This window comes from Danio rerio, chromosome 6 (assembly GCF_052040795.2).
Source record: "Danio rerio strain M-AB ecotype USA chromosome 6, GRCz13ab, whole genome shotgun sequence".
Lineage (NCBI taxonomy): Eukaryota > Metazoa > Chordata > Actinopteri > Cypriniformes > Danionidae > Danio > Danio rerio.
The window spans coordinates 6,941,027-6,963,708 of record NC_141026.1 but is presented as its reverse complement, the minus strand read 5'-3'; the positions used below and the strand labels follow the sequence as shown (position 1 = coordinate 6,963,708).

Below are 22,682 nucleotides of genomic sequence, written 5' to 3'. Positions count from 1 at the left end.
AGGAACGCTGCTATCAAAGCTTTAAAGAGCAGAGGTAACGCTGTCTGCTGCTGACTGCTCCATTATGGAGGCTATTAAATTAGTGCTGTTTATGCGGCGAGGTAGGAGGTACAGAACATTTTGCTGTCCTCGTAAATTATGTAAATTGCGTAATGATTATTTAAATAAAAATATTGGATTAAAAACAGCATTTATTTATTTATTTCTCTGCTGCAGTATCTGCAGTGATATCATTACTTCAAATCATATTTAGGTAAAAATGGCATATTTATTTCTCCTCTGTGATATCAGTATCACTTTAGGTTTTATTTCTGATAGTGTTAGTATTACTTTAACCAGAGTTGAAGAAACTTTGTTTAAAGGTTGTATTGTAAGCAATTGGGTTAGATTTTAAGGTTGGATGCTTATGAAAGCTTTTATTCTTATCAAGGCTGCATTTATTTAATTGCAAATACAGATAAATCAGTAATATTGTGAAGCTGCCAGCTTCTCTATTTGTGACCCTGGGCAACATAACCAGCTTTTATGCTGTAACCAGCCTCATGCTGCATGGGTATATTTTTGGGATTGGCCAAAAATACATTGTATCAGTCTAAATGATAATTTTTTTATTGTATGCCAAAAATAGTTGAAATATTAAGCAAACATCATGCTCTTTAAAGATATTTTGTAAATGTACTATAATATATCAACATAAAATCATTTAATTGGGACATTTTTAAAGGCAATTTTCTCAATATTTATATTTTTTAAAACCCTCGAATTCCATTTTAAATAGTTATATACTAAATATTAACAAACTATACAGTACACCTGTGGAAAGCTTATTTATTCAGCTTTCAAAAAAAAAAAAAAATTATATATATATATATATATATATATATATATATATATATATATATATATATATATATATATATATATATATATAAACACACACACACACACACACACACACACACACACACACATATATATATATATATATATATATATATATATATATATATATATATATATATATATATATATATATTATACAGTTGCAATTCGAATTATGAAACCCCCTGAATTATTAGCCTTCCTGTTAATTTTTTTCCCCAATTTCTGTTTAACAGAGAGCAGATTTGTTTCAACACATTTCTAAACATAATAGTTTTAAAAACTAATTTCTAAAAACTGATTTATTTATTTTATCTTTGCCATGATGACGGTGCCATGATGAAGTAACTTCTATACAGGTTAAAGTGACATTTTAAGGATTAACTAGGTTAATGAGGTTAACTAGTCAGGTTAGGGTAATTATGCAAGTTATTGTTAAATGATGGTTTGTTCTGTAGACTATAGAAAAATTATAGCTTAAAGGGGCTAATAATTTTGACTTTAAAACACCTTTTTTATTCTAACTGAAGGAAAACAAAACAAACAAGACTTTCTCCAGAAAAAAAATATATTATCAGACATGCTGTGAAAATTTCCTTGCTCTGTTAAACTTAATTTGGTAAATATTTATACATTTTTTTTAAAAGTGCCATTGATCTCTGTAAATGAAACTGAAAGACTTTTTGTTGAAAAGCTTTTTTAGACACTGTCACTGATTCAAAATATATAAATGTTTTGACTGATTACTTCTCTTTATTGCAGTTTTACTTCAAATTTAAAATAAAATCAAAGTCTTTCTGCATCATGATAGCCGGTGATCATACAAGGCTTCACGTGATCGAGCGCGCTAATTGCACGTATACCTGCTTTAATCAATGGGCTTTAAAACACAGCAGCAAAGCGATTATTTAAATGGAAATGCCACTATAAAACTGCACAACGACATTTTGAATGGCAGTATCCACAAAATACAGATATAAGAACCGCAAAACTACATCTAAAGTTCTCATTACACACCTTTTGTATTTTTCACTTTATTTGGAGAGAGGTCTGGATGCAGACCTGATGCTGTTGGCCTGCATGTAATGCCCACATCTAACCCTACCCCTCACAGTGACGTCACTCGCTCCACTGAGTGCACTGTCTGACATTGCACCTCTGAGGTATGCAATCTCAGCTTGCGTTATCATGGCTACATTCAGATACTATTGGGCCTACCTTTTGTTGTGTTTTGTACAAAAATGCACTTATATTAGTGGTTTTGCCACATTTACATTGTATTTGATGTGTTTTGAATGCAAATGCCACTTTATTTAAAGGAAAATTAATAGTGTTGTCTTGTGATGCATGTTATGGATGTTTATTAAAAACAAGTTATGTAATATCAATTGTTCCAGACCTTTGACCTAAATAAAAATTCATATTTGGACCTTCTAATGTAGACATCAAGAACCCCTGTTTTAGGGTGTACTATTATTTTTTTTTTGTTGATCATTTGAAGTTATTTTGTTAAATTAGCTCTAGTTTTGGCTTTGCTACTGATAATGTATATGCACAAATTAATTATGGTATAGCATCCTACAGAAAATATTACAATTAAAAGAGAGATTTGTGAGGGTTGTACTCATTTATGCTGCGGTACTATTTAAAGCACCCACGTAGTAACCACTCAGAGCACCTTAACAACCCCTAGCAACCATCTTCTTTCTTCCAGATTTTGCACATGGTGTCTTCTTGCTCCACACTAGTGTTGTTATTTTGACCCCCTCCAGCAGAGGGCACTATTGATGGAGGCTCTATATTGATGGGTTGTTTGTCTTTCCTGCTGCCCACTCAGGGAAATCTCTCTCTCTCTTTCTCCAGCCCACTCTCTGTCTTCAGCTCCAGCAGATGAGGAGACCAGGCCTCAGGAGACCTCATGGTTCCAGCCGTGCATAAACTATGCAAGCAGTTGTTGAAAGAGACCGAGAAATCTTCCCGTCTCAAACTTCAAATGTATGTGTTGTGGGTGAAGAGGACAGAAGTTCAGTAATAAGCCGCCAAAACAATAGTTCACAACTGTTTCGCAGATCGTCTGATGCACAGACTTTCTCAAAACGGCTTATTGAGCAGCAAATAAACAAGAGATTTGTTACAGAAGCACAACTCTTTACGCCTATTCAGAATATTATTAAAATTATATAATTTGGCATATAGATGACATGGTGGCTCAGTGTTAGCACTCACCTCACAGCAATCTAGTTTTAGTTTCCCCTACACTCAGAGACATGTGCCTTAGGTGAATTAAGTAAGCTAAATTATCAGTTTTGTATGTGTGTGAATGAGAGTGTATGGGTGTTTGCCAGTACTGGGTTGCAGCTAGAGGGGCAACTGCTGTGTGGAACATATGCTGTTGGCTGTTCATTCCGCTGTGGCGATCCCAGATTAATAAAGGGACTAAGGCGAAAAGAAAATGAATGAATGAATTTGGCATATAGGCAACATGGCAGCTCAGTGGTTAGCATTATTGCCTAACAGCAAGAAGGAAGCTGGTTTGAGTTCCAAACACATGCGCTATAGAGGAATTGGATAACTAAATTGGCCGTAGTGTATGAGTGTAAAGCATCTGCTGTGTAAAACATATGCAGAAATAGTTGGCGGTTCATTTCACTGTGGACACCTCTGAAATAGAGACTAAGCCAAAGGAAAACAAATGAATGAATGAATTTGGCATATTAAAAATGGTACAGAAAGCTATCTGTCTAGAAATGTTACCATTTTTACACTGTAAAAAATACACTGACTCAATAGTTTGTCAATTGTTGCACAGCTTTTTTTCATTTAACTCCACTTTCCACCCTTTAAAGTACTGCAGTTGACTCCATTTAAGTTGAGTCAACTAAAAAAAAGCTTACGAATTCAAGTTGAATCGTATCAAACAATGTGTATATTTAGTGAAATCTACAAACTAGATACATTATTAAATAAAATACAGTAAAAACAGTCAAATATATTTAAAAATATTACCAATACTACCATTTAACATAGGTGGTTGTATTTTGTTAAACATGATTTATGTTTGATAATAATATTTTTAGGCTGATTATAAGCCTAGAATTAAATATGGTGTGTGTTATAAATTAAAAGTCATTTATGTTTGTGTAATACGGTAGTTACCTTAAAAACCATTTTAAAAAAATCTTCACATTTGTATACTGTTAGACATTTTATTGTATTTTTGTGGTAACTTACTGGTAGCACTGTTGCCAGTAAGTTCCCACAACTGCTGCTTTACAGTAGCTTACCTGTAGATGTGTTTTACAGTAGCAGGGCTCTACTGCAGTTTCATTTGACAGTAATAGCCTTACTGCAACTTCTTTTTATGGTAAACTGATGATCATGTATGATTTTTACAACTACTTTTACTGTATTTTTTTACATCTCACACTAGCAGCACAAACCTTTATTTTAAGTATTTCCTATTGAATTAAACAAAATCCAAACAAGTGACTAATTTGTTCCTTAGCTGTCTCATTTTTGTCGTCAACTACAGTAGCAGTACTTGATTACATTGATTACTTGCAAATTTGTTGAATACCACGATAAGTTATTGTAAAAGTGCCACAATGCAGTGCAGATTACTGTAGTAAACTGTTAAGGATGTATGTGGTATTTTACTGTAAAATTTTGGCAAAGTCTAACAGGGCAGTTTAACTTTCAGTAAGGTTAATAAATCCTGTAAAAGTATTGCTTAATATTAATTCATGATAGCTAATGCGGGTGACATGGTGGCTCAGAGGTTTGCACTGTCGCCTCACAACAAGAAGGTCGCTGGTTCCAGTGCCAGTTGGCATTTCTCTGTGGAGTTTGCTCCTCGTAGTCGCGTGGGTTTCCTCCACAGTCTAAAGACATGCACTATAGGTGAATCGGATAAACTAAATTGGTTGTAATGTGTGTGTGAATGAGTGTCTATGGGTGTTTCCTGGTACTGGGTTGCAGCTGGGAGGGCATCCGCTGCTTAAAACATATGCTGGAATAGTTGGCGGTTCATTCCGCTGTGGTGACCCATGATAAATAAGCGACTAAGCCGGAGAATGAATGAATGAATTACAAATTTGTATTGTTCACCATGATTCCTCAGAAGAATCATTTTAGATCCCTGAAGATTCTTTTAGTGAACAGTTCCTAAAAGAACCCTTTTTTCTTAGTGTGAAGAAACCCCTTTTCTTTTTAAATAACTTTTTGTGGAATAAAAAGTTTGTATGAATTTTATGAAACCATGAATGCAGATACAGAACCTTTACTTTAACGAGTGTCGGCTATTCATTCACTTTTACTGTTAGAAGTGAATCTCTCAGACTCGCCATATTTCATGCAGCCGGCTGTTCGCTGTTTGCCAACTCTATAACTCTTAAGTTTGTCCGGCTTCTGTCATAATACAGACCTCTGAATATGTGGTTACATCCTTGACATGAAGCATTGATACTATGAAGTGTTTATATATCTTGCAGCGCTTGTCCAAAGACAACCTGTAGAGCCGACTGAAGAATAATAATAATAAAAAAGCTAAAGCTGTTACTGCAAGTACATTTCTGCAGAAATCGACGCATCAAGTCTGACGCGTTCATGCTGCCCTCCCTCTCAATGCAAAGTCAAGGTCAGAGCTTTAGGACTGTCTGATAACGAAATGTTCATACACTTCATGATCACGCCGCAGATAAAGATGCTTTTTTTTTTCATCAGGTGCATGTCGTGGCTGGCTGCGTCTCTCTTTTGTCTGATATGGCTGTTTGTCCTCCAGAGGTGCAGGGCCGCAGTCTGCAGTCGCTGGGGTGAAGACAGATATTTCCCGTGATAAAAAAGGGGAAGGTGAATCTGCAGTAACTGCCATAATACAGAGCAGGAGAGTGTAGAGGATAATTCAGTCACACGGCCCTCGAAATGACAGGTTGATGAGTGAGTGGAAGAGGGGAATTGCAGTTTGATGACACCCTCTTAAGCAAAGGAGGAGATTAGAGCAGAAAATGTGGAAATCAGGACTGCGTTTCATTGGCTGGAGAGGAGAATGTTAATTATGATACAAAAAAAAAAATCTTTTTGTGAAGATAATTCAAGTATATATTAGTAAAAACTGAGTTTTAATCATCTTAAAAACTGAATGTAATGATGTTATCAAGGGAATAGGTCATCTTCCTCATGCCATGTGCAAAAAGACAGTTGCTGTGTCCTAATTCTTATACTGCATCCTAAAACTATGCACTTGTTTTGTAAAAGAAAAGTATATACTTTTGATTGTGTAACAGAAGAGTTTGCAAGCTTTGGGACATACTACTTCAGGGGCGAACTGGCCATAGGGAACACCATTTCCCAGTGGTCAATCTGTCCATCTGGCCTTGCCACTGTGACTCTGGCTTGTCACAACCATGCTCCAGTGGAATTGTAAAAATAAAAACTGCAAGAAGGCGTAGTCCAGGGTATATATTTGTTGGTTCTCAAAAATGTAGCCCTGGGCATATTATTCCAATGAGCCTGGGTTGATTTTAGATTGAAGTTAGATTTTAGCTGTAGCTTCATTTTAATGCATACTAAGTTTCAAGAGAAGTAGCGCTTTACTTGTGGGTACGTTTACATAGCAAAAAGTGTAGTTTTTTTAGATATAATGTTGGAAAATCGTATTATCAGATTGATCAACATTCACGTGGATCCAAAAAAATATTTAAACAAGCTGTATTGTGGATGTCGGGTCAATGGTTATCTAGTTATCAATAACGTGTGTGCACATATGGTTTTGTAGTCCACTGTTGTAATTTTTTTTCAGTTCTGCATGCTTGCTTATTGACCTTATTCTGCAATGTAGAAGTGCGCTCATTTTTACAGTTGTTTTAGAACTAATGATTAACTATGGGAGAAATAACTAGGAATAATAAACAGCAGAAAACTACTTGCTCTGTGTGTTCAAGACTATACATAAAAAGTGGAATTATATAATAATAAAATATCAGTGTGCAACATCAAGTAGCATAACGAGCTAAAACGTCTAAAAATCAATGGAAACCGGAAGTCTCGAGCCAAAAAGATTACAATGGCTGCTCGCGCTCATGTGTAAAGAATAAAGACTGAAGCTGAACCATAATTGTCTAATTAAGTAGCTAATTATTATGAATTTGTACAATCTTATTAATACATTTTACTACAAATTAGTTATCTCTCCTTTTAAAAAAATTATGTTTTAATACAAATTAAATAATAAGATATTTTCATTATCATTAGTAATTTTTTTTATCAATACGTAAAAAAGTTGTTTTGTGCAGGGGTTCCCAAACTTTTCAGCCTGCGACCCCCAAAATGACAATGCCAGCGACTCGCGACCCCTAATATCCTCTGAGGTGGTTATAAATAGAGAAACCTTGCATGCAATGGTGCACACACACCAATAGACCCAAGTCTATTCTTTGTTTAATTTTTTTAATGTACGTCAGTGCTGTAAATGGGCCAGAAAGTTTAACCTGGTGTTATAAAATCAATCTGCTGTATCTGACACTATTGCTGTGTCTTTAATATAATAATACAATGTAATTACCCCAGGGGTCCAATAGAACTAGTTATTATAAGCGACTATAGTAACTATATAATTTTTTTCTCTTCAGTAGGTTATAGATAAAATATGGTAATTCTTATGGTTTAATAAAAGTAAATACATTTTTGGACCAATCCTCCCCCATCCCCTCCCCCGCACCCCCCCCCCCCCCCCCCCCCCCCCCCCCCGCCCCATTGTCCTACGACCCATCGGGGGTCCCGATCCCCACTTTGAGAACCACTGCTTTAGTGGATCAGACTGGCTGAACACAATACATATGTTTCTATTTTATGTTTTAAAAAATGATACTGTTTTCAATGCCTCTTAAGCCTTTTTCCTATGTGTGAGAATCTAAATGGTTGTCGTCAAACATCCTGGCTTTCCAACATCCCGTAAAACGTAAGAGTTGGTGATATTGGGCCATAAAGTTTCATGTCAAAAGCCATAGAATATAATGTGTATTATGCTGCCTTAACATGCTGTCAGAAATTCACTACTTCACCCTTCTAAAGCTGTAGCTGTATGAATTCTTTATGGTCAAGTGCTACAGTATGTTAGGAATTACGACTCATCATGAAAGATGGACAACAGAAGACTGAAAATAGACAATACAGTATGTACAGAAAAAAAAAACACTTTATGTTGGACAAAATGCTGTTTTTATTGCTGCTCATCTAAAAGAAGGACGGCTGTTGAAAATCTATAGGAGAAGAAAATTGCAGGTGATTTGAATGTATTGAAAGAATCAAGCAGAACGTGTTTCACTTTGCTTGACCTACAGACCAAGACAACAGTTTGAGCCACTAATTCCCCATAATTGACAGCATAATAAGATTACATGGTCATTCAAACTAACTAAAGACATTCGGCAAGAAACACACAAATATGATAGCAAATTAACAGTGCGACATCAGGCAATTTTGTAGTAAATATTTAGATTAAAAATGCTTGTATATCAATTGAGGTGATTTTTTTATCTCCATCAATACACTCACCAATGCTTTTTATTGCTCCGTGGTGCCCGTCTACAAACAAACATCCATCCATCAATTCATGCATCCACTCATCAATTCATCCACCCATTCATGCATCCATTCATTTGAATATCCGTCCATCCATCCATTTGTTTAAATATCTGTCTATTCATTTGTCCATCCATGAATGTCCAATTATCCATATATCCATCCATCCATCCATTTGAATATCTGTCCATTTATCTACCCATCCATCTATTCATTTGAAAATCTGTTCATCCATCTATCAATTCTTCCATTCATCCATTTGAATATCTGTCCACCCATCCACTTTATTATCTGTCCATCCATCCATCCATCCATCCATCCATCCATCCATTTGAATATCTGCCCATCCATCCATCAATCCATCATCCACCCATTCAACCATCCATTTGTTTGAATATCTGACTATCCATCTATCTATCCATCCATCCATCCATTTGAATTTCTGTCTATCCATCCATTTATTTGAATATCTGTCCATCCATCCATCTATTTGAATATCCATCCATCCATCCATCCATTTGAATATCTGCCCATCCATCCATCCATCCATCTATTTGAATATCCATCCATCCATCCATCCATTTAAATATCTGCCCATCCATCCATCCATCCATCCATTTGAATATCTATCCATCCATTCAACCATTCATCCATCTATCATCCACCCATTCAACTATCCATTTGAATATCTGACCATCCATCCATCCATTTGAATATCTGTCCATCCATCCATTTATCCATCCATGCTTTTTGTGCAATTATGTCATTCTTGCAGCTGTCCATGGCTGTAACCCAAATCTCATTTATTCTTTCAGGGTTCAAAATTAATCTCAAGGAATTACACCAATAGTGATATTACCTCCTTGAAGTGACCATCGTCTGGTACTAATGGCCTTGAAGGACTTTCTTGAAGGGATTATTCACTTTAGTTTGGAATAATGCCACGAATAGCTTCACCTTTCTGCATAGCCTTTCAAGGGTACAAAAATACCATTTGGAAGTTTCCTACTGAATTCACAATAGCATATTAGCATACAATACTTCTTCTCCCACATCTTCAAATGGCAGAAATGGTCATAAAAGTACGAAATTCTGAATCCAACCACCTTTAAACAGAAACTGGAAAAGGTTACAACTGAAGATTTTTAATTTCAGAGGAAAAAGTAGAACTTGCATGCTTAATTTTAAGTTCTTAAGGGGATAGTTCACCCAATAACTCACTATTGACTCTCAGTTGTTATAAACCTTTATAAGTTTCCATATTTGGTTGTTGGACACTAATAAGATTTTTATAGAAAGCTGTAACCATTGACATCCATAGTTCATTCAGTCATTTATTTTTCTTCAGCTTAGTCCCTTATTTATCAGGGGTCGCCACAGTGAAATGAACCACCAACTATTCCAGCATGTCTTTTACTACCGGGACTCGAACCAGCAACCTTCTTGCTGTTAGGCAATAGTGCTAATCAATGAGCCACTGTAGCGCCAACTGACTTCCATAGCAGGAAAAACAAATATTATGAAATTCAATGATTACAGGTTTCCAGCTTTCTTCACAATATTTTATTTTGTGTTCAACAGAAGAAAGAAACTCAAACAGAGTTAGAACAAGCTAAGCATGAGTAAATATTTACTAAATAAAGATTTTGGGGTGAACTGTCCCTTTAAGTGAAATTACTTCTCAAATGCCAAAAACTATAGCTGGGACTTGATATTGCATTAACAAAATGTCAACATTTTTGGATCGTGAGATTTCATGAAACAAAATATGTCATTGCGAGGTGGAAATGAAGTTTTGAATAACGACGTGCACAGATAAATCATTTAAAGTTAACCCTTAAGTACTGTTAGGGATGTTTTCAGCCACAACTTTCTGTGTTTCGGCTAGCAAAATTATTTTTGGTGACAAATCTTATTTTGACAAATATTTTGTCAAATGTTTTACTACACTTTTGTTATGTTCCTTATGAAAACAACCATTAATTAACCTCCTAGGGTTTGAGTGTCCACATACGTGGACAGCACATTTTAGCTCTTTAGTGGCTATTTAAAATACTCTGAATGTTTTATATTTTGGTACAGACAAACAGTGTCAACCTGCAACTGTTTTGCAGCATATGAAATGTCATAAACACTATTTTTGTGTTTATTTCTGTCCAAAATGGGCAAAAATGTTGTTACTCTCTGATAGTCAAAACACATCAAAAAAAATATTAAATGTTATATATGCATTAAAAACACTCAGGAAAAAGTGTTTTATGTAAATTCAGACCATGAGTCCACATATATGCACGTAATTTTTCTTTAAAAGTACATCTTATCAAAAGCTGATTCTTAGGTTCTTATACTAATTAGGTTCCTCATTCATTCATTTATTCATTCATTCATTTTCTTGTCGGCTTAGTCCCTTTATTAATCTGGGGTCGCCACAGCGGAATGAACCGCCAACTCATCAAGCAAGTTTTTATGCAGCGGATGCCCTTCCAGCCACAACCCATCTCTGGGAAACATCCACACACACATTCACACTCATACACTACGGACATTTTAGCCCACCTAATTCACCTGTACCGCATGTTTTTGGACTGTGGGGGAAATCGGAGCACCCGGAGGAAACCCACGCGAACGCAGGGAGAACATGCAAACGCCACACAGAAACACCAACTGAGCAGAGGCTCGAACCAGCGACCCAGTGACCTTCTTGCTGTGAGGCGACAGCGCTACCTACTGTGCTACTGCTTTGCCCCTAATTAGGTTCCAATAAGCCCAAATAGCAAAAAAAATGCATGTAAAAAAAACACAATGGGTCTTAAGAGGATAAACTGCTGTAAAAAATCATCAGATAAATGTTTGTTTTCATTTTTTGATTCTTATTTTTTTATCCATTTTTTCAAGATCCTTATTTAAATTGTGAACAATAAACTCATCTGATTTCCATCTAAAAATATGACTTACCTGCTCCACCTGTTGAACAATCCACTGTGTTTGAATAAATTGATTAAGAGATCACCATCCTTGTCTTCATTGTGTGAACGTGACAGATTAACAGAATTACGCAAAAACATTGAAAAAATATTTATCTGATGCATCTTACAGCAGTTTAATTCAGTAGATGTTTTCATCCATTACAAAATAGTAGTGAATTTAAGCAGTGCATAAGGGTTAACTTAATAATTAAGTACAATTTTATATATATATAAAGAAAACTGGCTGTTACAATGTCTGCAATTATTTATTTTTATTACGTTAACTAACTTGTGAAAACATGTCAATTTAAAGTCTTTGGCATTCAAGAATTCTAAAACCATTCTCTCCCCTTAAACGCATGCATTTTGTCCCCCTTTAAAAAGCCTCAAACATTTTTCTATCCTATTACCATAGCGTTTCATTTGTCAAAAGTGTTTTCGTTAAGCAAGAACGCAAACCCACAACAACAACCAAAATGTCGAATGAGTCTGTCCATCTGGTTGTAATTAGCATTTAGTTCAAAATGCCATTTTAATGAATATTAATGTAGCTAAATGGTTATAAGCTAATTAAATTTTTCAGAGCCTCTCAGAAATAGAGATATAGAGTGTCTGGTGGGCACTGGAGAGCTCTGGAGAATGCCAACACAGAGTACCACTCAAATACTTCACTGCACCTTGCCAATGCATTCTCACAAAGACAAGTGCATAGAGTCGTGCATCTTCTCTCGTTTTATCGCTCTCTCTTAAATTTCGCATGAAACGGAAGTTAAGATCCCCCCCCAATTTATCATGATGCATGTCCACTTGAAATGGTCCTGAAATGAGAAAGAAATTTATGCTTAAATCCCTTGGGAACCGAGTGGATTGTTCAACATAGACTTATTCTGAAAACTTACCCTTATATACATTTCTGGAGATCATGAATTATGTAGCCAGAGCCCGGTTTTTCAAAAGGTTTAATCCGGATAAAATTGATCCAGATTAAGCAATCCTGTTTTTGCGATCAGTGATCACATAATCCAGCTTACTTTTTGAGCCAGTTTTTTAAAGCAACATCGGATTGGATCAATCTGATCCGGATGGGAACTTTTCAGGATTACTAAATCTGGATAACTAGTGCTCAAACAGGATAGGAAATCACAATGTAGAACTATAGATATGTAAAGAGCGACAAGTGGGCTAGCCAGTGTGGGGTCTATTTAACTTTATTTTTATTTTAAATGAAAACACACACATTTAAAAATACTAAAAACAAGAAAAAACCCACTCCATCCTCTTCCAGCAGTCCACTGCCAGCAGCCTTTAGGAGCAGATCTCAAGTCTGGCCTTGGTTTGCTGCAGTTTGGTCAGTCAGTTGTTCCTCTGCCAGATGAAGCTGTGCTTCTGCCCTTTCAGTCTCTTTTTGCAATTGTTGAAAGTGATTTTAAAAATCAGTGATTGCCATTCTTTGTATTTTTTTTTTGTTTCATTGCATGCATCACTAATTAATATTCCGAAAAAAAAAAATTATATATATATATATATATATATATATATATATATATATATATATATATATATATATATATATATATATATATATATATTAGTGACAGAATAAAATTAGTTGTTTTTGGTCAATTTTAACAGCTGTTTGGAGGATTATTTTATGAAGCCAAACATTTTCTACTTGTCTACTGCTGTAGGCCTATACTGAAAGTCTGAATACGTTAAAGCCTACGTAATCACAGTAGCCTGACAGTTAAACAAATACAATTAAAACCTTACGAATAATTAGGATATCTTATAAGATACTGCATGATCCAAATATAGTATTATTTGATACTTTAAAAAAAATTTTTCATTACATTTTCGGGATGAAATCTATGGTGAATCCACCCTTCTGATGGGATCAGTTTAATCCAAATTTTTTAGACCAAAGTGATCCAAATCCTACAAAAAAAAAAGTCTGAAAAACCCAAACTAAAGGTTTAAACTGGATCAAAACCAAGATTGGATTAGATTATCTAATCCGATTTTGTAATCCATTTTTTCATTTGAAAAACCCATTTTCAAGATTTGATCCAATCCCTTTTCCAAAATCCTAGTGGATTACTTTTGAAAAACCGGGCCCAGAAGTACATATGGTCTTTAAAATGAATGCTACAGGGCGGTATAATGCCATTCCTTTTTGTGCTTATCAGCTGACCACTTACTTCCGTATGGACGGATTTTCCGCTGTTACCAGTTTGTCCAGTGGCTCAACATGTATGTCACTGGACTTGAGATGCAGAGATGAGTTGACCACAGCGATGGGGTTTGAGTCTGGTAATGTCACGGTTGCAGGTTTGTGCGCTCTCCCGGAGTGTCTGTTTGATCATGTGGGTTTGTTTTGTTTTTGTTGTCCATGTGTATTTGTTTTGATCACGTGTTATGACGGCACTCAGCCAGCTTGATTAGTTCGCCAGCTGAGGCTCATATTCGTGCCTATAAATGGGCGATGTTTTCTGTGTGTCCTTGTCAGTTTGTTACGTATGCTTATGTGTGCTATCTGTCTGTGCTCAGGACCGTGAGGAGTTTCTACTGGACCCTGTTTCCTGCCTGATACCTGCCCTGTTTCTCCTAGCCCTAGCACCGCACTCATTCTTTGCATTTGTTTTGACTGTGTCAATAAATAATTTTTCACTCGCACTTGGATCTATCAGAACATTTCTTTGACCGTGACAGGTAAAGAATAGTTCCAGAATGCACGTAAAAGCAAAAGCAGAAATTAAAAAAAGCCAAATAAATAAATAAATAAACAAGTAAAAATAAGGTGAGAATGTGGTAAAATCTGAAAACATGGTAAAAATCAGGTGAGGGCATTTCTTTTTTTCTGGATTGCATTTGAAAACACCGTCGATTGGGTTTAGGAAAGTGGGTGATCGGGTCAGTTGGTGCTTTTAAAAACACTATTGCTTGGGTTTAGGAAAGGAGGAGGGTGGGTCAGTTGATCAAACTGTTAGTCAGATGACAGCGGCCTCTGGTGGATTTTTGTGGGAAGAGCAGGCGCAAATGGTACTTGCAAGAGAAATTTGAGATCTCAAAAAGCATACACAGAGGCCTTTGGTGAATTCGCGGAAACAAAAACTCCAAAAAAAAAAAAAAACTCCTGGGACGTATTTGGCGCTCTCCAGAAATGTATATAGGGGTACATTTTCAGAATTAGCCTGAATTGGATAGATAGATAGATAGATAGATAGATAGATAGATAGATAGATAGATAGATAGATAGATAGATAGATAGATAGATAGATAGAGAAAGAGAGAGTGCATATACATAGAGAACACAAGCTAATCGTTGAGAGCACAGAAATGCTTTCAGTTTGACAGAAAGGAGACAACAACCGCAGGAAAGAAAAAGAAGAAAGCAAGATTGAAAGAAAAAAAAGATTAAGAAGTGACAGAGGGTGTCTTTATGAGGAGGACAAAGCTCGCAACCACTCCAAACATTAATCAAGAGCTGTTTTCACACAACACAGAATGAAACTGTCAAAATGCTCCCGACTCTGACAGAATTCCCCGCAGTGCAGCGGATAAGGTTTAGTTGCCAGGTTTATTCTCCGTAAGAAGAATGCAGGCAAAAAAACCCCAGATTAAAACCAGTTAAAATGTTTCATCCGATGCTCTTTTGAAACTGCTGCTGCGTCACTCCACGTTCGTCTTCATGACTCTCAGTGGGAAATACAATTTTATGTATCAACACCGTACTCTGTTGTCTTTGTTCTGTGATGTTGTGAAATAAAGGAGATCATTTATCTGTTTTTTTTTTTTTTTTTGGAGGGAATGACTCACAGCTCACGACGACCCTGTTAAATCTTTAATAAGCTTACAGTAACGGCTGAGTGAATGGACCAGCTTCCTCCCCACTCTTTAAATGTCACCCCCACCTCCAGCTTGTAATTAATAGCTTGCATTAGCCCCAGTGACTTATATCGCGGATATGCCATTTGACAAGTGCACAGACGTCAGGTTGCGCGTTTATGGATGCATGTTGGTGTCCTTGATAACCTTCATGATGCTTCAAAGGGTGCAACTGAACCTGCTGTTCTAAAGTCTCTAAACAAGAGAAATGTACAGCTGGTCAAACTCAAAGCAAAATATTGGCACTGAATTATTAGCAAAAATCTTTTGTTTTTACATATAATGAACAGGTAATAAAAGCTGGTCACAATTTATTTTATTGTACAATTTGTGCTATTGGGTGGCACAGTGGGTCAGTGGTTAGCACTGTCGCCTCACAGCAAGGTCACTGGTTTGAGCCTTTGAATTTGAGATTTGAAATCTCAAAAAGCATACACAGCAGATCATGGTGGATTCGCAAAAACTGCACAAAAAAAAAAATTTTGGGACGTATTTAGCGTATTTGGTATTTTGTGACTGAAAGCTGAATTTTTGGCATCCTTACTAACCTAGTCTTCAGGAATCACGAACTTTCAGAAATTCGTCCAATTTTCTGCTTAAAAAAAACATTTTAACAACTTTTTCTAGCTTTTTTTCCATCCCATTTATTAAAAAATAATTATATAAATTAAAGAGCAATTCAGATGAATGGGATAAAAAGGCAAAAACAAAGTTACATGACTTCAATAGGGATAATTATTAAACTACATGGTAAATTATTTAAAATAAAACAATTAAATAAATAAAAGATGGTTGCCTAATAAGGTTTTAATGACAAAGTTCTGTTTAGCCACTATCCAACCCAAGCTCATTCTGATTATGTAACCCTATATAGATTTCTAGAGAACGCCAAATACGTCCCAGGGGCTATGTTTTCTTTGCAGTTTTTGTTTTCACGAATCCACCAGAGGCCGTTGTGTGCGCATTTTCAGATCTCAAATTTCTCTTGCGAGTGCCATTCGTCCCTGCTGTTCTCATGTTGATCCACCAGAGGTTGTTGTCAACTGACTGACTGATCAACCAATTCCCCCACCCTCCTCCTTCTCTAAACCCAACCGATAGTGTTTTCAAAAGCACCGGTTGACCAGCGCCCACCCAATTCACTAAACCCAACTGACAGTGTTTTAAAAAGCAATCCAGAAAAAGAAAAGCTCTCGCCTGTTTTTTACCACATTTTCAGATTTTACCACATTATTACCCTGTTATTCACTTCATTATTTTATTTATTGGCTTTTGTTTTTATCTTACCTGCTTTCCGGAACCGTCCTCAAACCCTGTCGCCCTCGAACTCTGGTCTGCGTCTTAAATACTTCGACGTACGTGGTGAACCACTGGACAAACTGGTAACAGTGGGAAGCTATCTACACAGAGGTAAGCGGTCAGCTGGTATGCACAAAAAGGAGGGGTTCATACCGCCTCGTAGCGTTCATTTCAAACACAAAATGTGACCATATATTCATCTGGCTACAAACTTTGCGATCTCCAGAAATGTATATAGGTCTACATTTTCAATATGAGACTATGTTTCCACTATCTATTCTAAATCAAAATTACACTAAAACCAATAAAAACAGACTAAAACAATCACAAATACATCTAAAAAGTCCATATAAAAGGAATTTTAAAATGATTTCACTTCCCCACTGATTATCACTTTGCCACTCTAAAAAAAAAAAAGCATCATGTTTGCTTTTCAGTTTAAATCTGGTGGGCGATGAAATTACACAGTTCACCTTTAAGACATAAAACGTGCTTCACTGTCTTGTGGAAAAACCTCTGTTATCGTGGCCTTGCTCTTTATACTATTGGCTTGGACTCTTGGGCACGTCTGAGCTCGTAAATCAATCTACATTGAGAGACAAAATACCTTGAAGAGTCTTGCCTGTAAAGCCTTTCGATTCAGCGGCTCTCTGAATACGTGTTCTTTAGAGAAACACCACTGCGCTAGCATTCAGCAACAATAGCTGGACATTTCTGCTTTTGAGAGCCTTAAGAGTTGAGCGCATAGTGGATTTGTAAAAGTGCGGATGAAGAACTGGAGTTGAATTGTAAGAGGCTCAAGCAGTCCTCAAGTTGATTTCGACCACCCTGGTGTATGTGTGTGCGCGCGCTTTCAGAAATCTGTGTGTCTGCAAATCATTTCCCTCAGACTCTCTATTAGTCTGTATTGGCCCGGCAAATCTTCCTCCCAAAATTAGCGCGCCAGAAGCACAGAGATGCCGGGTGCGATCTGCTCTATTTGCTTGCATTCAGAACTGAGAGAATTGACTGATGAAAGATTCATGTGTTTTGGTGGAATGATGAGGCCTGGAAACACACAAACAAAACCGTCATCAAGTTTCCTCCAGCTCTTTGAGTCTCTCTATCTCTCTCTTTTCTTAACCCTGTGTGTATTTGACTAGACGTGAGCCAGTACTTTGGTATAGTTTCTCTCTTGGAGCTTTGGTGCAAATTCAACATTAGAGATCTTTTGGTTTGTTTGGTTGGTATATTCTCAACACAGGCTCATTGTTGATGCATATTACTGTCTACATATCTGGAGAGCGCGAATTATGTAGCCAGGGGTATGTCTGGCTGCATTTCGTCTTTAAAATTAATACAGGCAGGTATGATGCCGCCAAAGGCTTCTGTTTTTTGCCGCTACCTGTTTACCGCTGACAGAAGGCTTGTCCAATGTTACCAGTTTGCCCAGTAGCTTGCAGCATACATCAGCAGACTTGGGACGTGAAGCTGAGTTGACCACGACGATGAGATTTGAGTCTGGCGGAGAACAGTTCCCGAAACCAGGTAAAACAAAAAAAAGTAATACATATTAAATAAATAAACAACAGGCTGAAAATGTGGTGGAATCACGTGATCGCCACATCTTTTCTTTTTCTATATTGCTTTTCAAAACACTATCAGTTGGGTTTAGGGATGGGGTGGGTAGGTCAGTCGGTCGACAGCAAGCTGGTCTGGTTAGCTGAAGTGTATATTGCACCCTCTGAAGGGTTTATGTGAGAAGATGGATGGGTACGTATCCGCAATGAACCTAGGTTGTATTTTCTGAACGTAGTCATACAAAAAACATACATATAAATAAAGTAGAAACGTAGAAATGAGCTGTCACTGCATTTACTTTTCTTTTCTGTATGTTTTCTTTTATTGTTTTGGTAACACTTTAGTTTAAGTTACAATTCATGCTATAAAATCAATCCAAGCTCATTCTGAAAACGTAGCCCCACGGACGTTTCTGGAGACAGTGATTTACGCGGCTATGGGACGGTGTGATGCCGCTCCTCTTCGCGCTCGCCCGCTGACAGCTCACCTCCTTGTGGAGAGCTGGAGGGGAGTCTACTGTGACTACGGTGATGACCGGGTTCGAGTCTGAGGAAGATCGGTTCCAGAAATCAGGTAAGACAAAAACAGAATCCAAAAAAAAAAAGTAAACAAGTGAATAACAGGTTGAAAATGTGGTGAAATCTGAAAACGCGGTCAAAATCAGACAAGGGCTTTTCTTTTTCTGGTTGGTTTTGTAAATCATTGCTTGGGTTTAAGGAAGCAAGCGGGCCGGCCGGAAGGAGGAGGAAGAGAGTGGGTTGGCTGATTGGCCGGTCACCCAGTCAATCATTCAGTAAGTCAGACAGACAGTCGCTCGACAGCGGCCTCTGGCGGGATTTACGCGAAAACAGCACGGGCGCGAACTGCGCTCGCAAGAGGCGTTTGAGATGTGAAAAAGCCAGAACAGTGGCCTCTCGCAGATTCGCGAAAACAAAAACTGCACAAATACATACGTATTTCGCAGTCTCCAGAAATGTTTGCAGGGCTACGTTTCCAGAATGAGCCTGGGTTGTATTAAATACTGGCTTATTACGGATTATTATTATATTATTACGGATATTAACTTTTTTGGTAGTTATAAAGGAGGATTTTATTCTACATCCTTGCTTAATTTGGCCCTTGTTTCCTTTCTCCTTTAATTCCGATTGTTAAAGGCTGTTAGGTGATTTGATTCATCATACAGTCGATATCCTTCATTTTCTCATCAGTGACATGCAATCTATAAAATTCTCTGGGTCATTGTGAGTAAGAATTGGACTTGGACATTTAAAAAAAAATTTTCAAAAAGGTTTGGGGCATTTATTAATCGCCCATGTCTTCAGTTTGTCCTGTATGATATGATTTACTTTCTATGTGCGATTTGATTTAATAGGAATCACAGGACTGATTTTTCGACTTTAGCCAATCACCATAGAAAAAAAAGAAGTGAAGTAGTAACTGCAGGTTGAAGGAAAGTAGTGGAGTAAGAATACTGAGTCTACACTAAAAATGTACTCAAGAGAACAACCCAAGCTCATTCTGGAAACGTAGCCCCGCGGACATTTCTGGAGACCACGATTTACGTGGCCGGAGGTACGTAAGGCCGCGTTTAGTTTTTTTTCGAGCGAACGATGTGGGGGGGTGTGGCGTCGCTCCGCCCCTCCTCTTCGCGCTCGCCGGCCGACGGCTCACCTCCGAGTGGAGGGCTTTCCCGATGCAACCAGTTTGTCCGCTTAGCTCACAGCGTTGCGTCGGCAAATCGGAGGCTTCGGAGGAGGAGCCGGCCGCGGGGACGACGACCGGGATCGAGTCCGGGGAACAGCGGTTCCGTAAATCAGGTCAGACGAAAAACGGAATCCGAAAAATAAGGGCGAGAACGCGGCGGGATCCGAAAACACGGTCGAAATCGAAGACGAGGGCTTTTGCTTTTTTTTTTTCTGGACGGCTTTTGCGAACCGTTGCTCGGGTTTAGGGAAGGAGGAGGAGGAGGAGGAGGAAGAGGAGGGCGGCCGAGACAGCCGATCCGGCGGCTTTTCGTGGGAGAATGGCGCGGGCACGAACGGCGCGCGCTCCCGAGAGGCACCCGATACGCGAAAAAGTGCGCACAGCGGCCTCTCGTGGATCCGCGAAAACAAAAACCGCTCGAATACGTACCTCCCGGGACGTAAATCGCGGTCCGCAGAAACGTCCGCTGGGCTATGTTTCCACAATGAGCCCGGGTTGCAAGAGAAGGTTAAAAACACATTTTTAAAACTACGTAGTAAATTTCAATTCCTGAGAAAAACTACTCAATTACAGTCATTTGAGTATTTGTAATTAGTTACTTTACACCCCTGCGTGTAATAAATTCAAATGCAGTGACTACTGAGTAGAGAGCAATTTCGGACACAGCCCAGCCTTCCAGGACTGAGTTTGGGCATCCCTGTTCTATTCTGTTTGACCACCTAACTGAGCATGCAGTGGTGGATCATCTATTGAGGGTTGTGCTGAGATGCTGTAGTTCCCATGGGCTGATTTTGGCCGGCCGTTTGTTGGATAAAGTGGTCCACTTTTGCCATGACTCTGCCAAAGCTGATCCTGCTAAGCATGCAGGCCGAGCGCATAGAGCTGCTTTATCCTCTGCTACTGCCTCTGCTCTGCTCCACATGGCCTGTCAAGGGTTTCGGGGACCAGGCGAGTGTGTGCAAGCAATTCACGTGTGTTTGAAGTGGGAATCTGATCAGAGTCAGGAAATTGCGAAAGATGTTCTCATGGCAGCTTCAGCAGGCCAGATATCATTAGCAGGTGTTTCTTTTCTTCAGGAGCCTGAGGCACTTTTGAAGATGGACAGCATGAAAGGTGAAGGGGCAGAAGATGATGAGAGGGAGAAACCGTTGAGAAAAGCAAAAGTGTGTAGAAAACGCATGTTTAATATGACCCAGGCCTGAACAGGAGACCATGTTTTGAAATCCCCACAAGACACAAGGATGAATATTCCATGCGAGTTGTTGATTTCAGCCTGAACTTCTGATTAACCTGCATGCGCAGTCCTTGACACTGAGAAACTGAACCGTTCCGTCTAGCGGCGGCACATTTCAGTATTTCATCCTTTGCATGAAGGATTTTGTTGCATTCGCTTCCTGCATCTCTCAGCAGGTGGCTGCTAACTGCTTCAGCAACTGAACTCTTTGCTCAGTTAATGGCCGTGCAGAATTGAACACAACTCCTAACTAGTCTAAAATAATGGAAGACTGGCTCTGAAGAACAAATAAGCGTCTTCCCACACTGAAGAACTGATGAGTCTTACTGGGGTTTCAAACTTCCAGGCTTAATTGGGGAGGGCCATAAAACACAATCAGGTATTTCTGTTACAAAAATTGGTGAAATGGGACATTCGGTCTTGATCTGGAATTGATTTATTGGGCAGTGGGATACTTTTGAACATTTTCGAATCCACATACTCTCTAGGAGGGCCGAAGATCTTAGTTCAGAGACATCGTTGGTGTAGGCTTGTTGAATTTGGGTTTGAGAGAAACTCTGCAGGACAGGACACCTCTGCGGCAGTGACAGTGGAGGTCAGTATGGTTTTGTTAATAGAGTGCATTACAGCTCATTCACTTTTAAGTGTTTATGTTTTGTCTAGAAGACTTTGTTTTCGGGTTGAAAAAAGTATATACATGTACGTGTGAATATATATATATATAAGGCAACACTGTGGCTTAGTGGTTAGCATGCTCGCCTCACAGCTTGTTCTAGTCGTGGCTGAGCCAGTTGGCATTCCTGTGTGGAGATTGTCTTTTCTCCCGCTGTTCATGTGGGTTTCCTCTGGGTGCTCCGGTTTCCCCCATAGTCCAAAGACATGCGCTATAAGTGATTTTGATTAACTAAATTGAGAAGGGTCTGGCTGCAGAGTTGAACTTGCATCTTCAGGCTTGCACTCTCGGGCTTGCACGCTCAGGCACCCATGCTTCCTATTCCTATACGTCACTTGAAATCAACACAAATAAACCAGTTCGTTTGCGTTTCCAGTGACAACGTTGTCAAAGAATTCTAAGAAGCCTACTTACCTTGTACAATATGACAAACCCCACCCCCCCACCTTCCGAAAAGCAGTTAGTATATTCATCATATGATTATATGCTTTGATGGAAATTTACCAAAGTAGGCTACTATTAACATTCATAACCGCAAAGCTTATTATTTATTTAATTCAACTAAATATCAGTCTAAATATACACACACAAGGTATTCTCCCAAAGTTATGAATAATAAAACACCAGGCAAATTAGAATTTTAGTTTTTATTTTAAACATTTTAAGGAGTTGTAGTATTACAACTAACAGATACGCGTTATGGACTTACAGCAATGATTGTTGAATGACTTTGGAAACTATTCTTTATAACTATTCTTGATGAGTTAGCACATCTGCGCAGGAGTACATCCATATGAAATCACAGCTGCAGCACAGCTTCAAAAGTCTCTACATGGTCCCAGCCCAGTTTTATAGGTCCTTCAAACATAATGTCGAGATGGACTCGATAAGGGAACGTCTC

At 38.1% G+C, this 22,682-nt stretch overlaps 1 protein-coding gene across 6 annotated transcripts in view; it reads left to right on the top strand.

Annotated features, from left to right (window-relative positions):
* ccdc88aa (coiled-coil and HOOK domain protein 88a) overlaps positions 1–18,189 on the top strand; it is a 177,407-nt gene extending 159,218 nt beyond the window's left edge. For 3 of the 6 annotated variants that reach the window (XR_015493125.1, XR_015493122.1, XR_015493139.1), the window contains one exon: positions 18,034–18,189. The gene's annotated coding sequence lies outside the window, so the exon portion shown is untranslated. The remainder of the gene's footprint in view (positions 1–18,033) is intronic. The other 3 variants (XR_015493136.1, XR_015493132.1, XR_015493128.1) reach the window with 1 other exon arrangement.
* Positions 18,190–22,682: the final 4,493 nt, after the last annotated feature.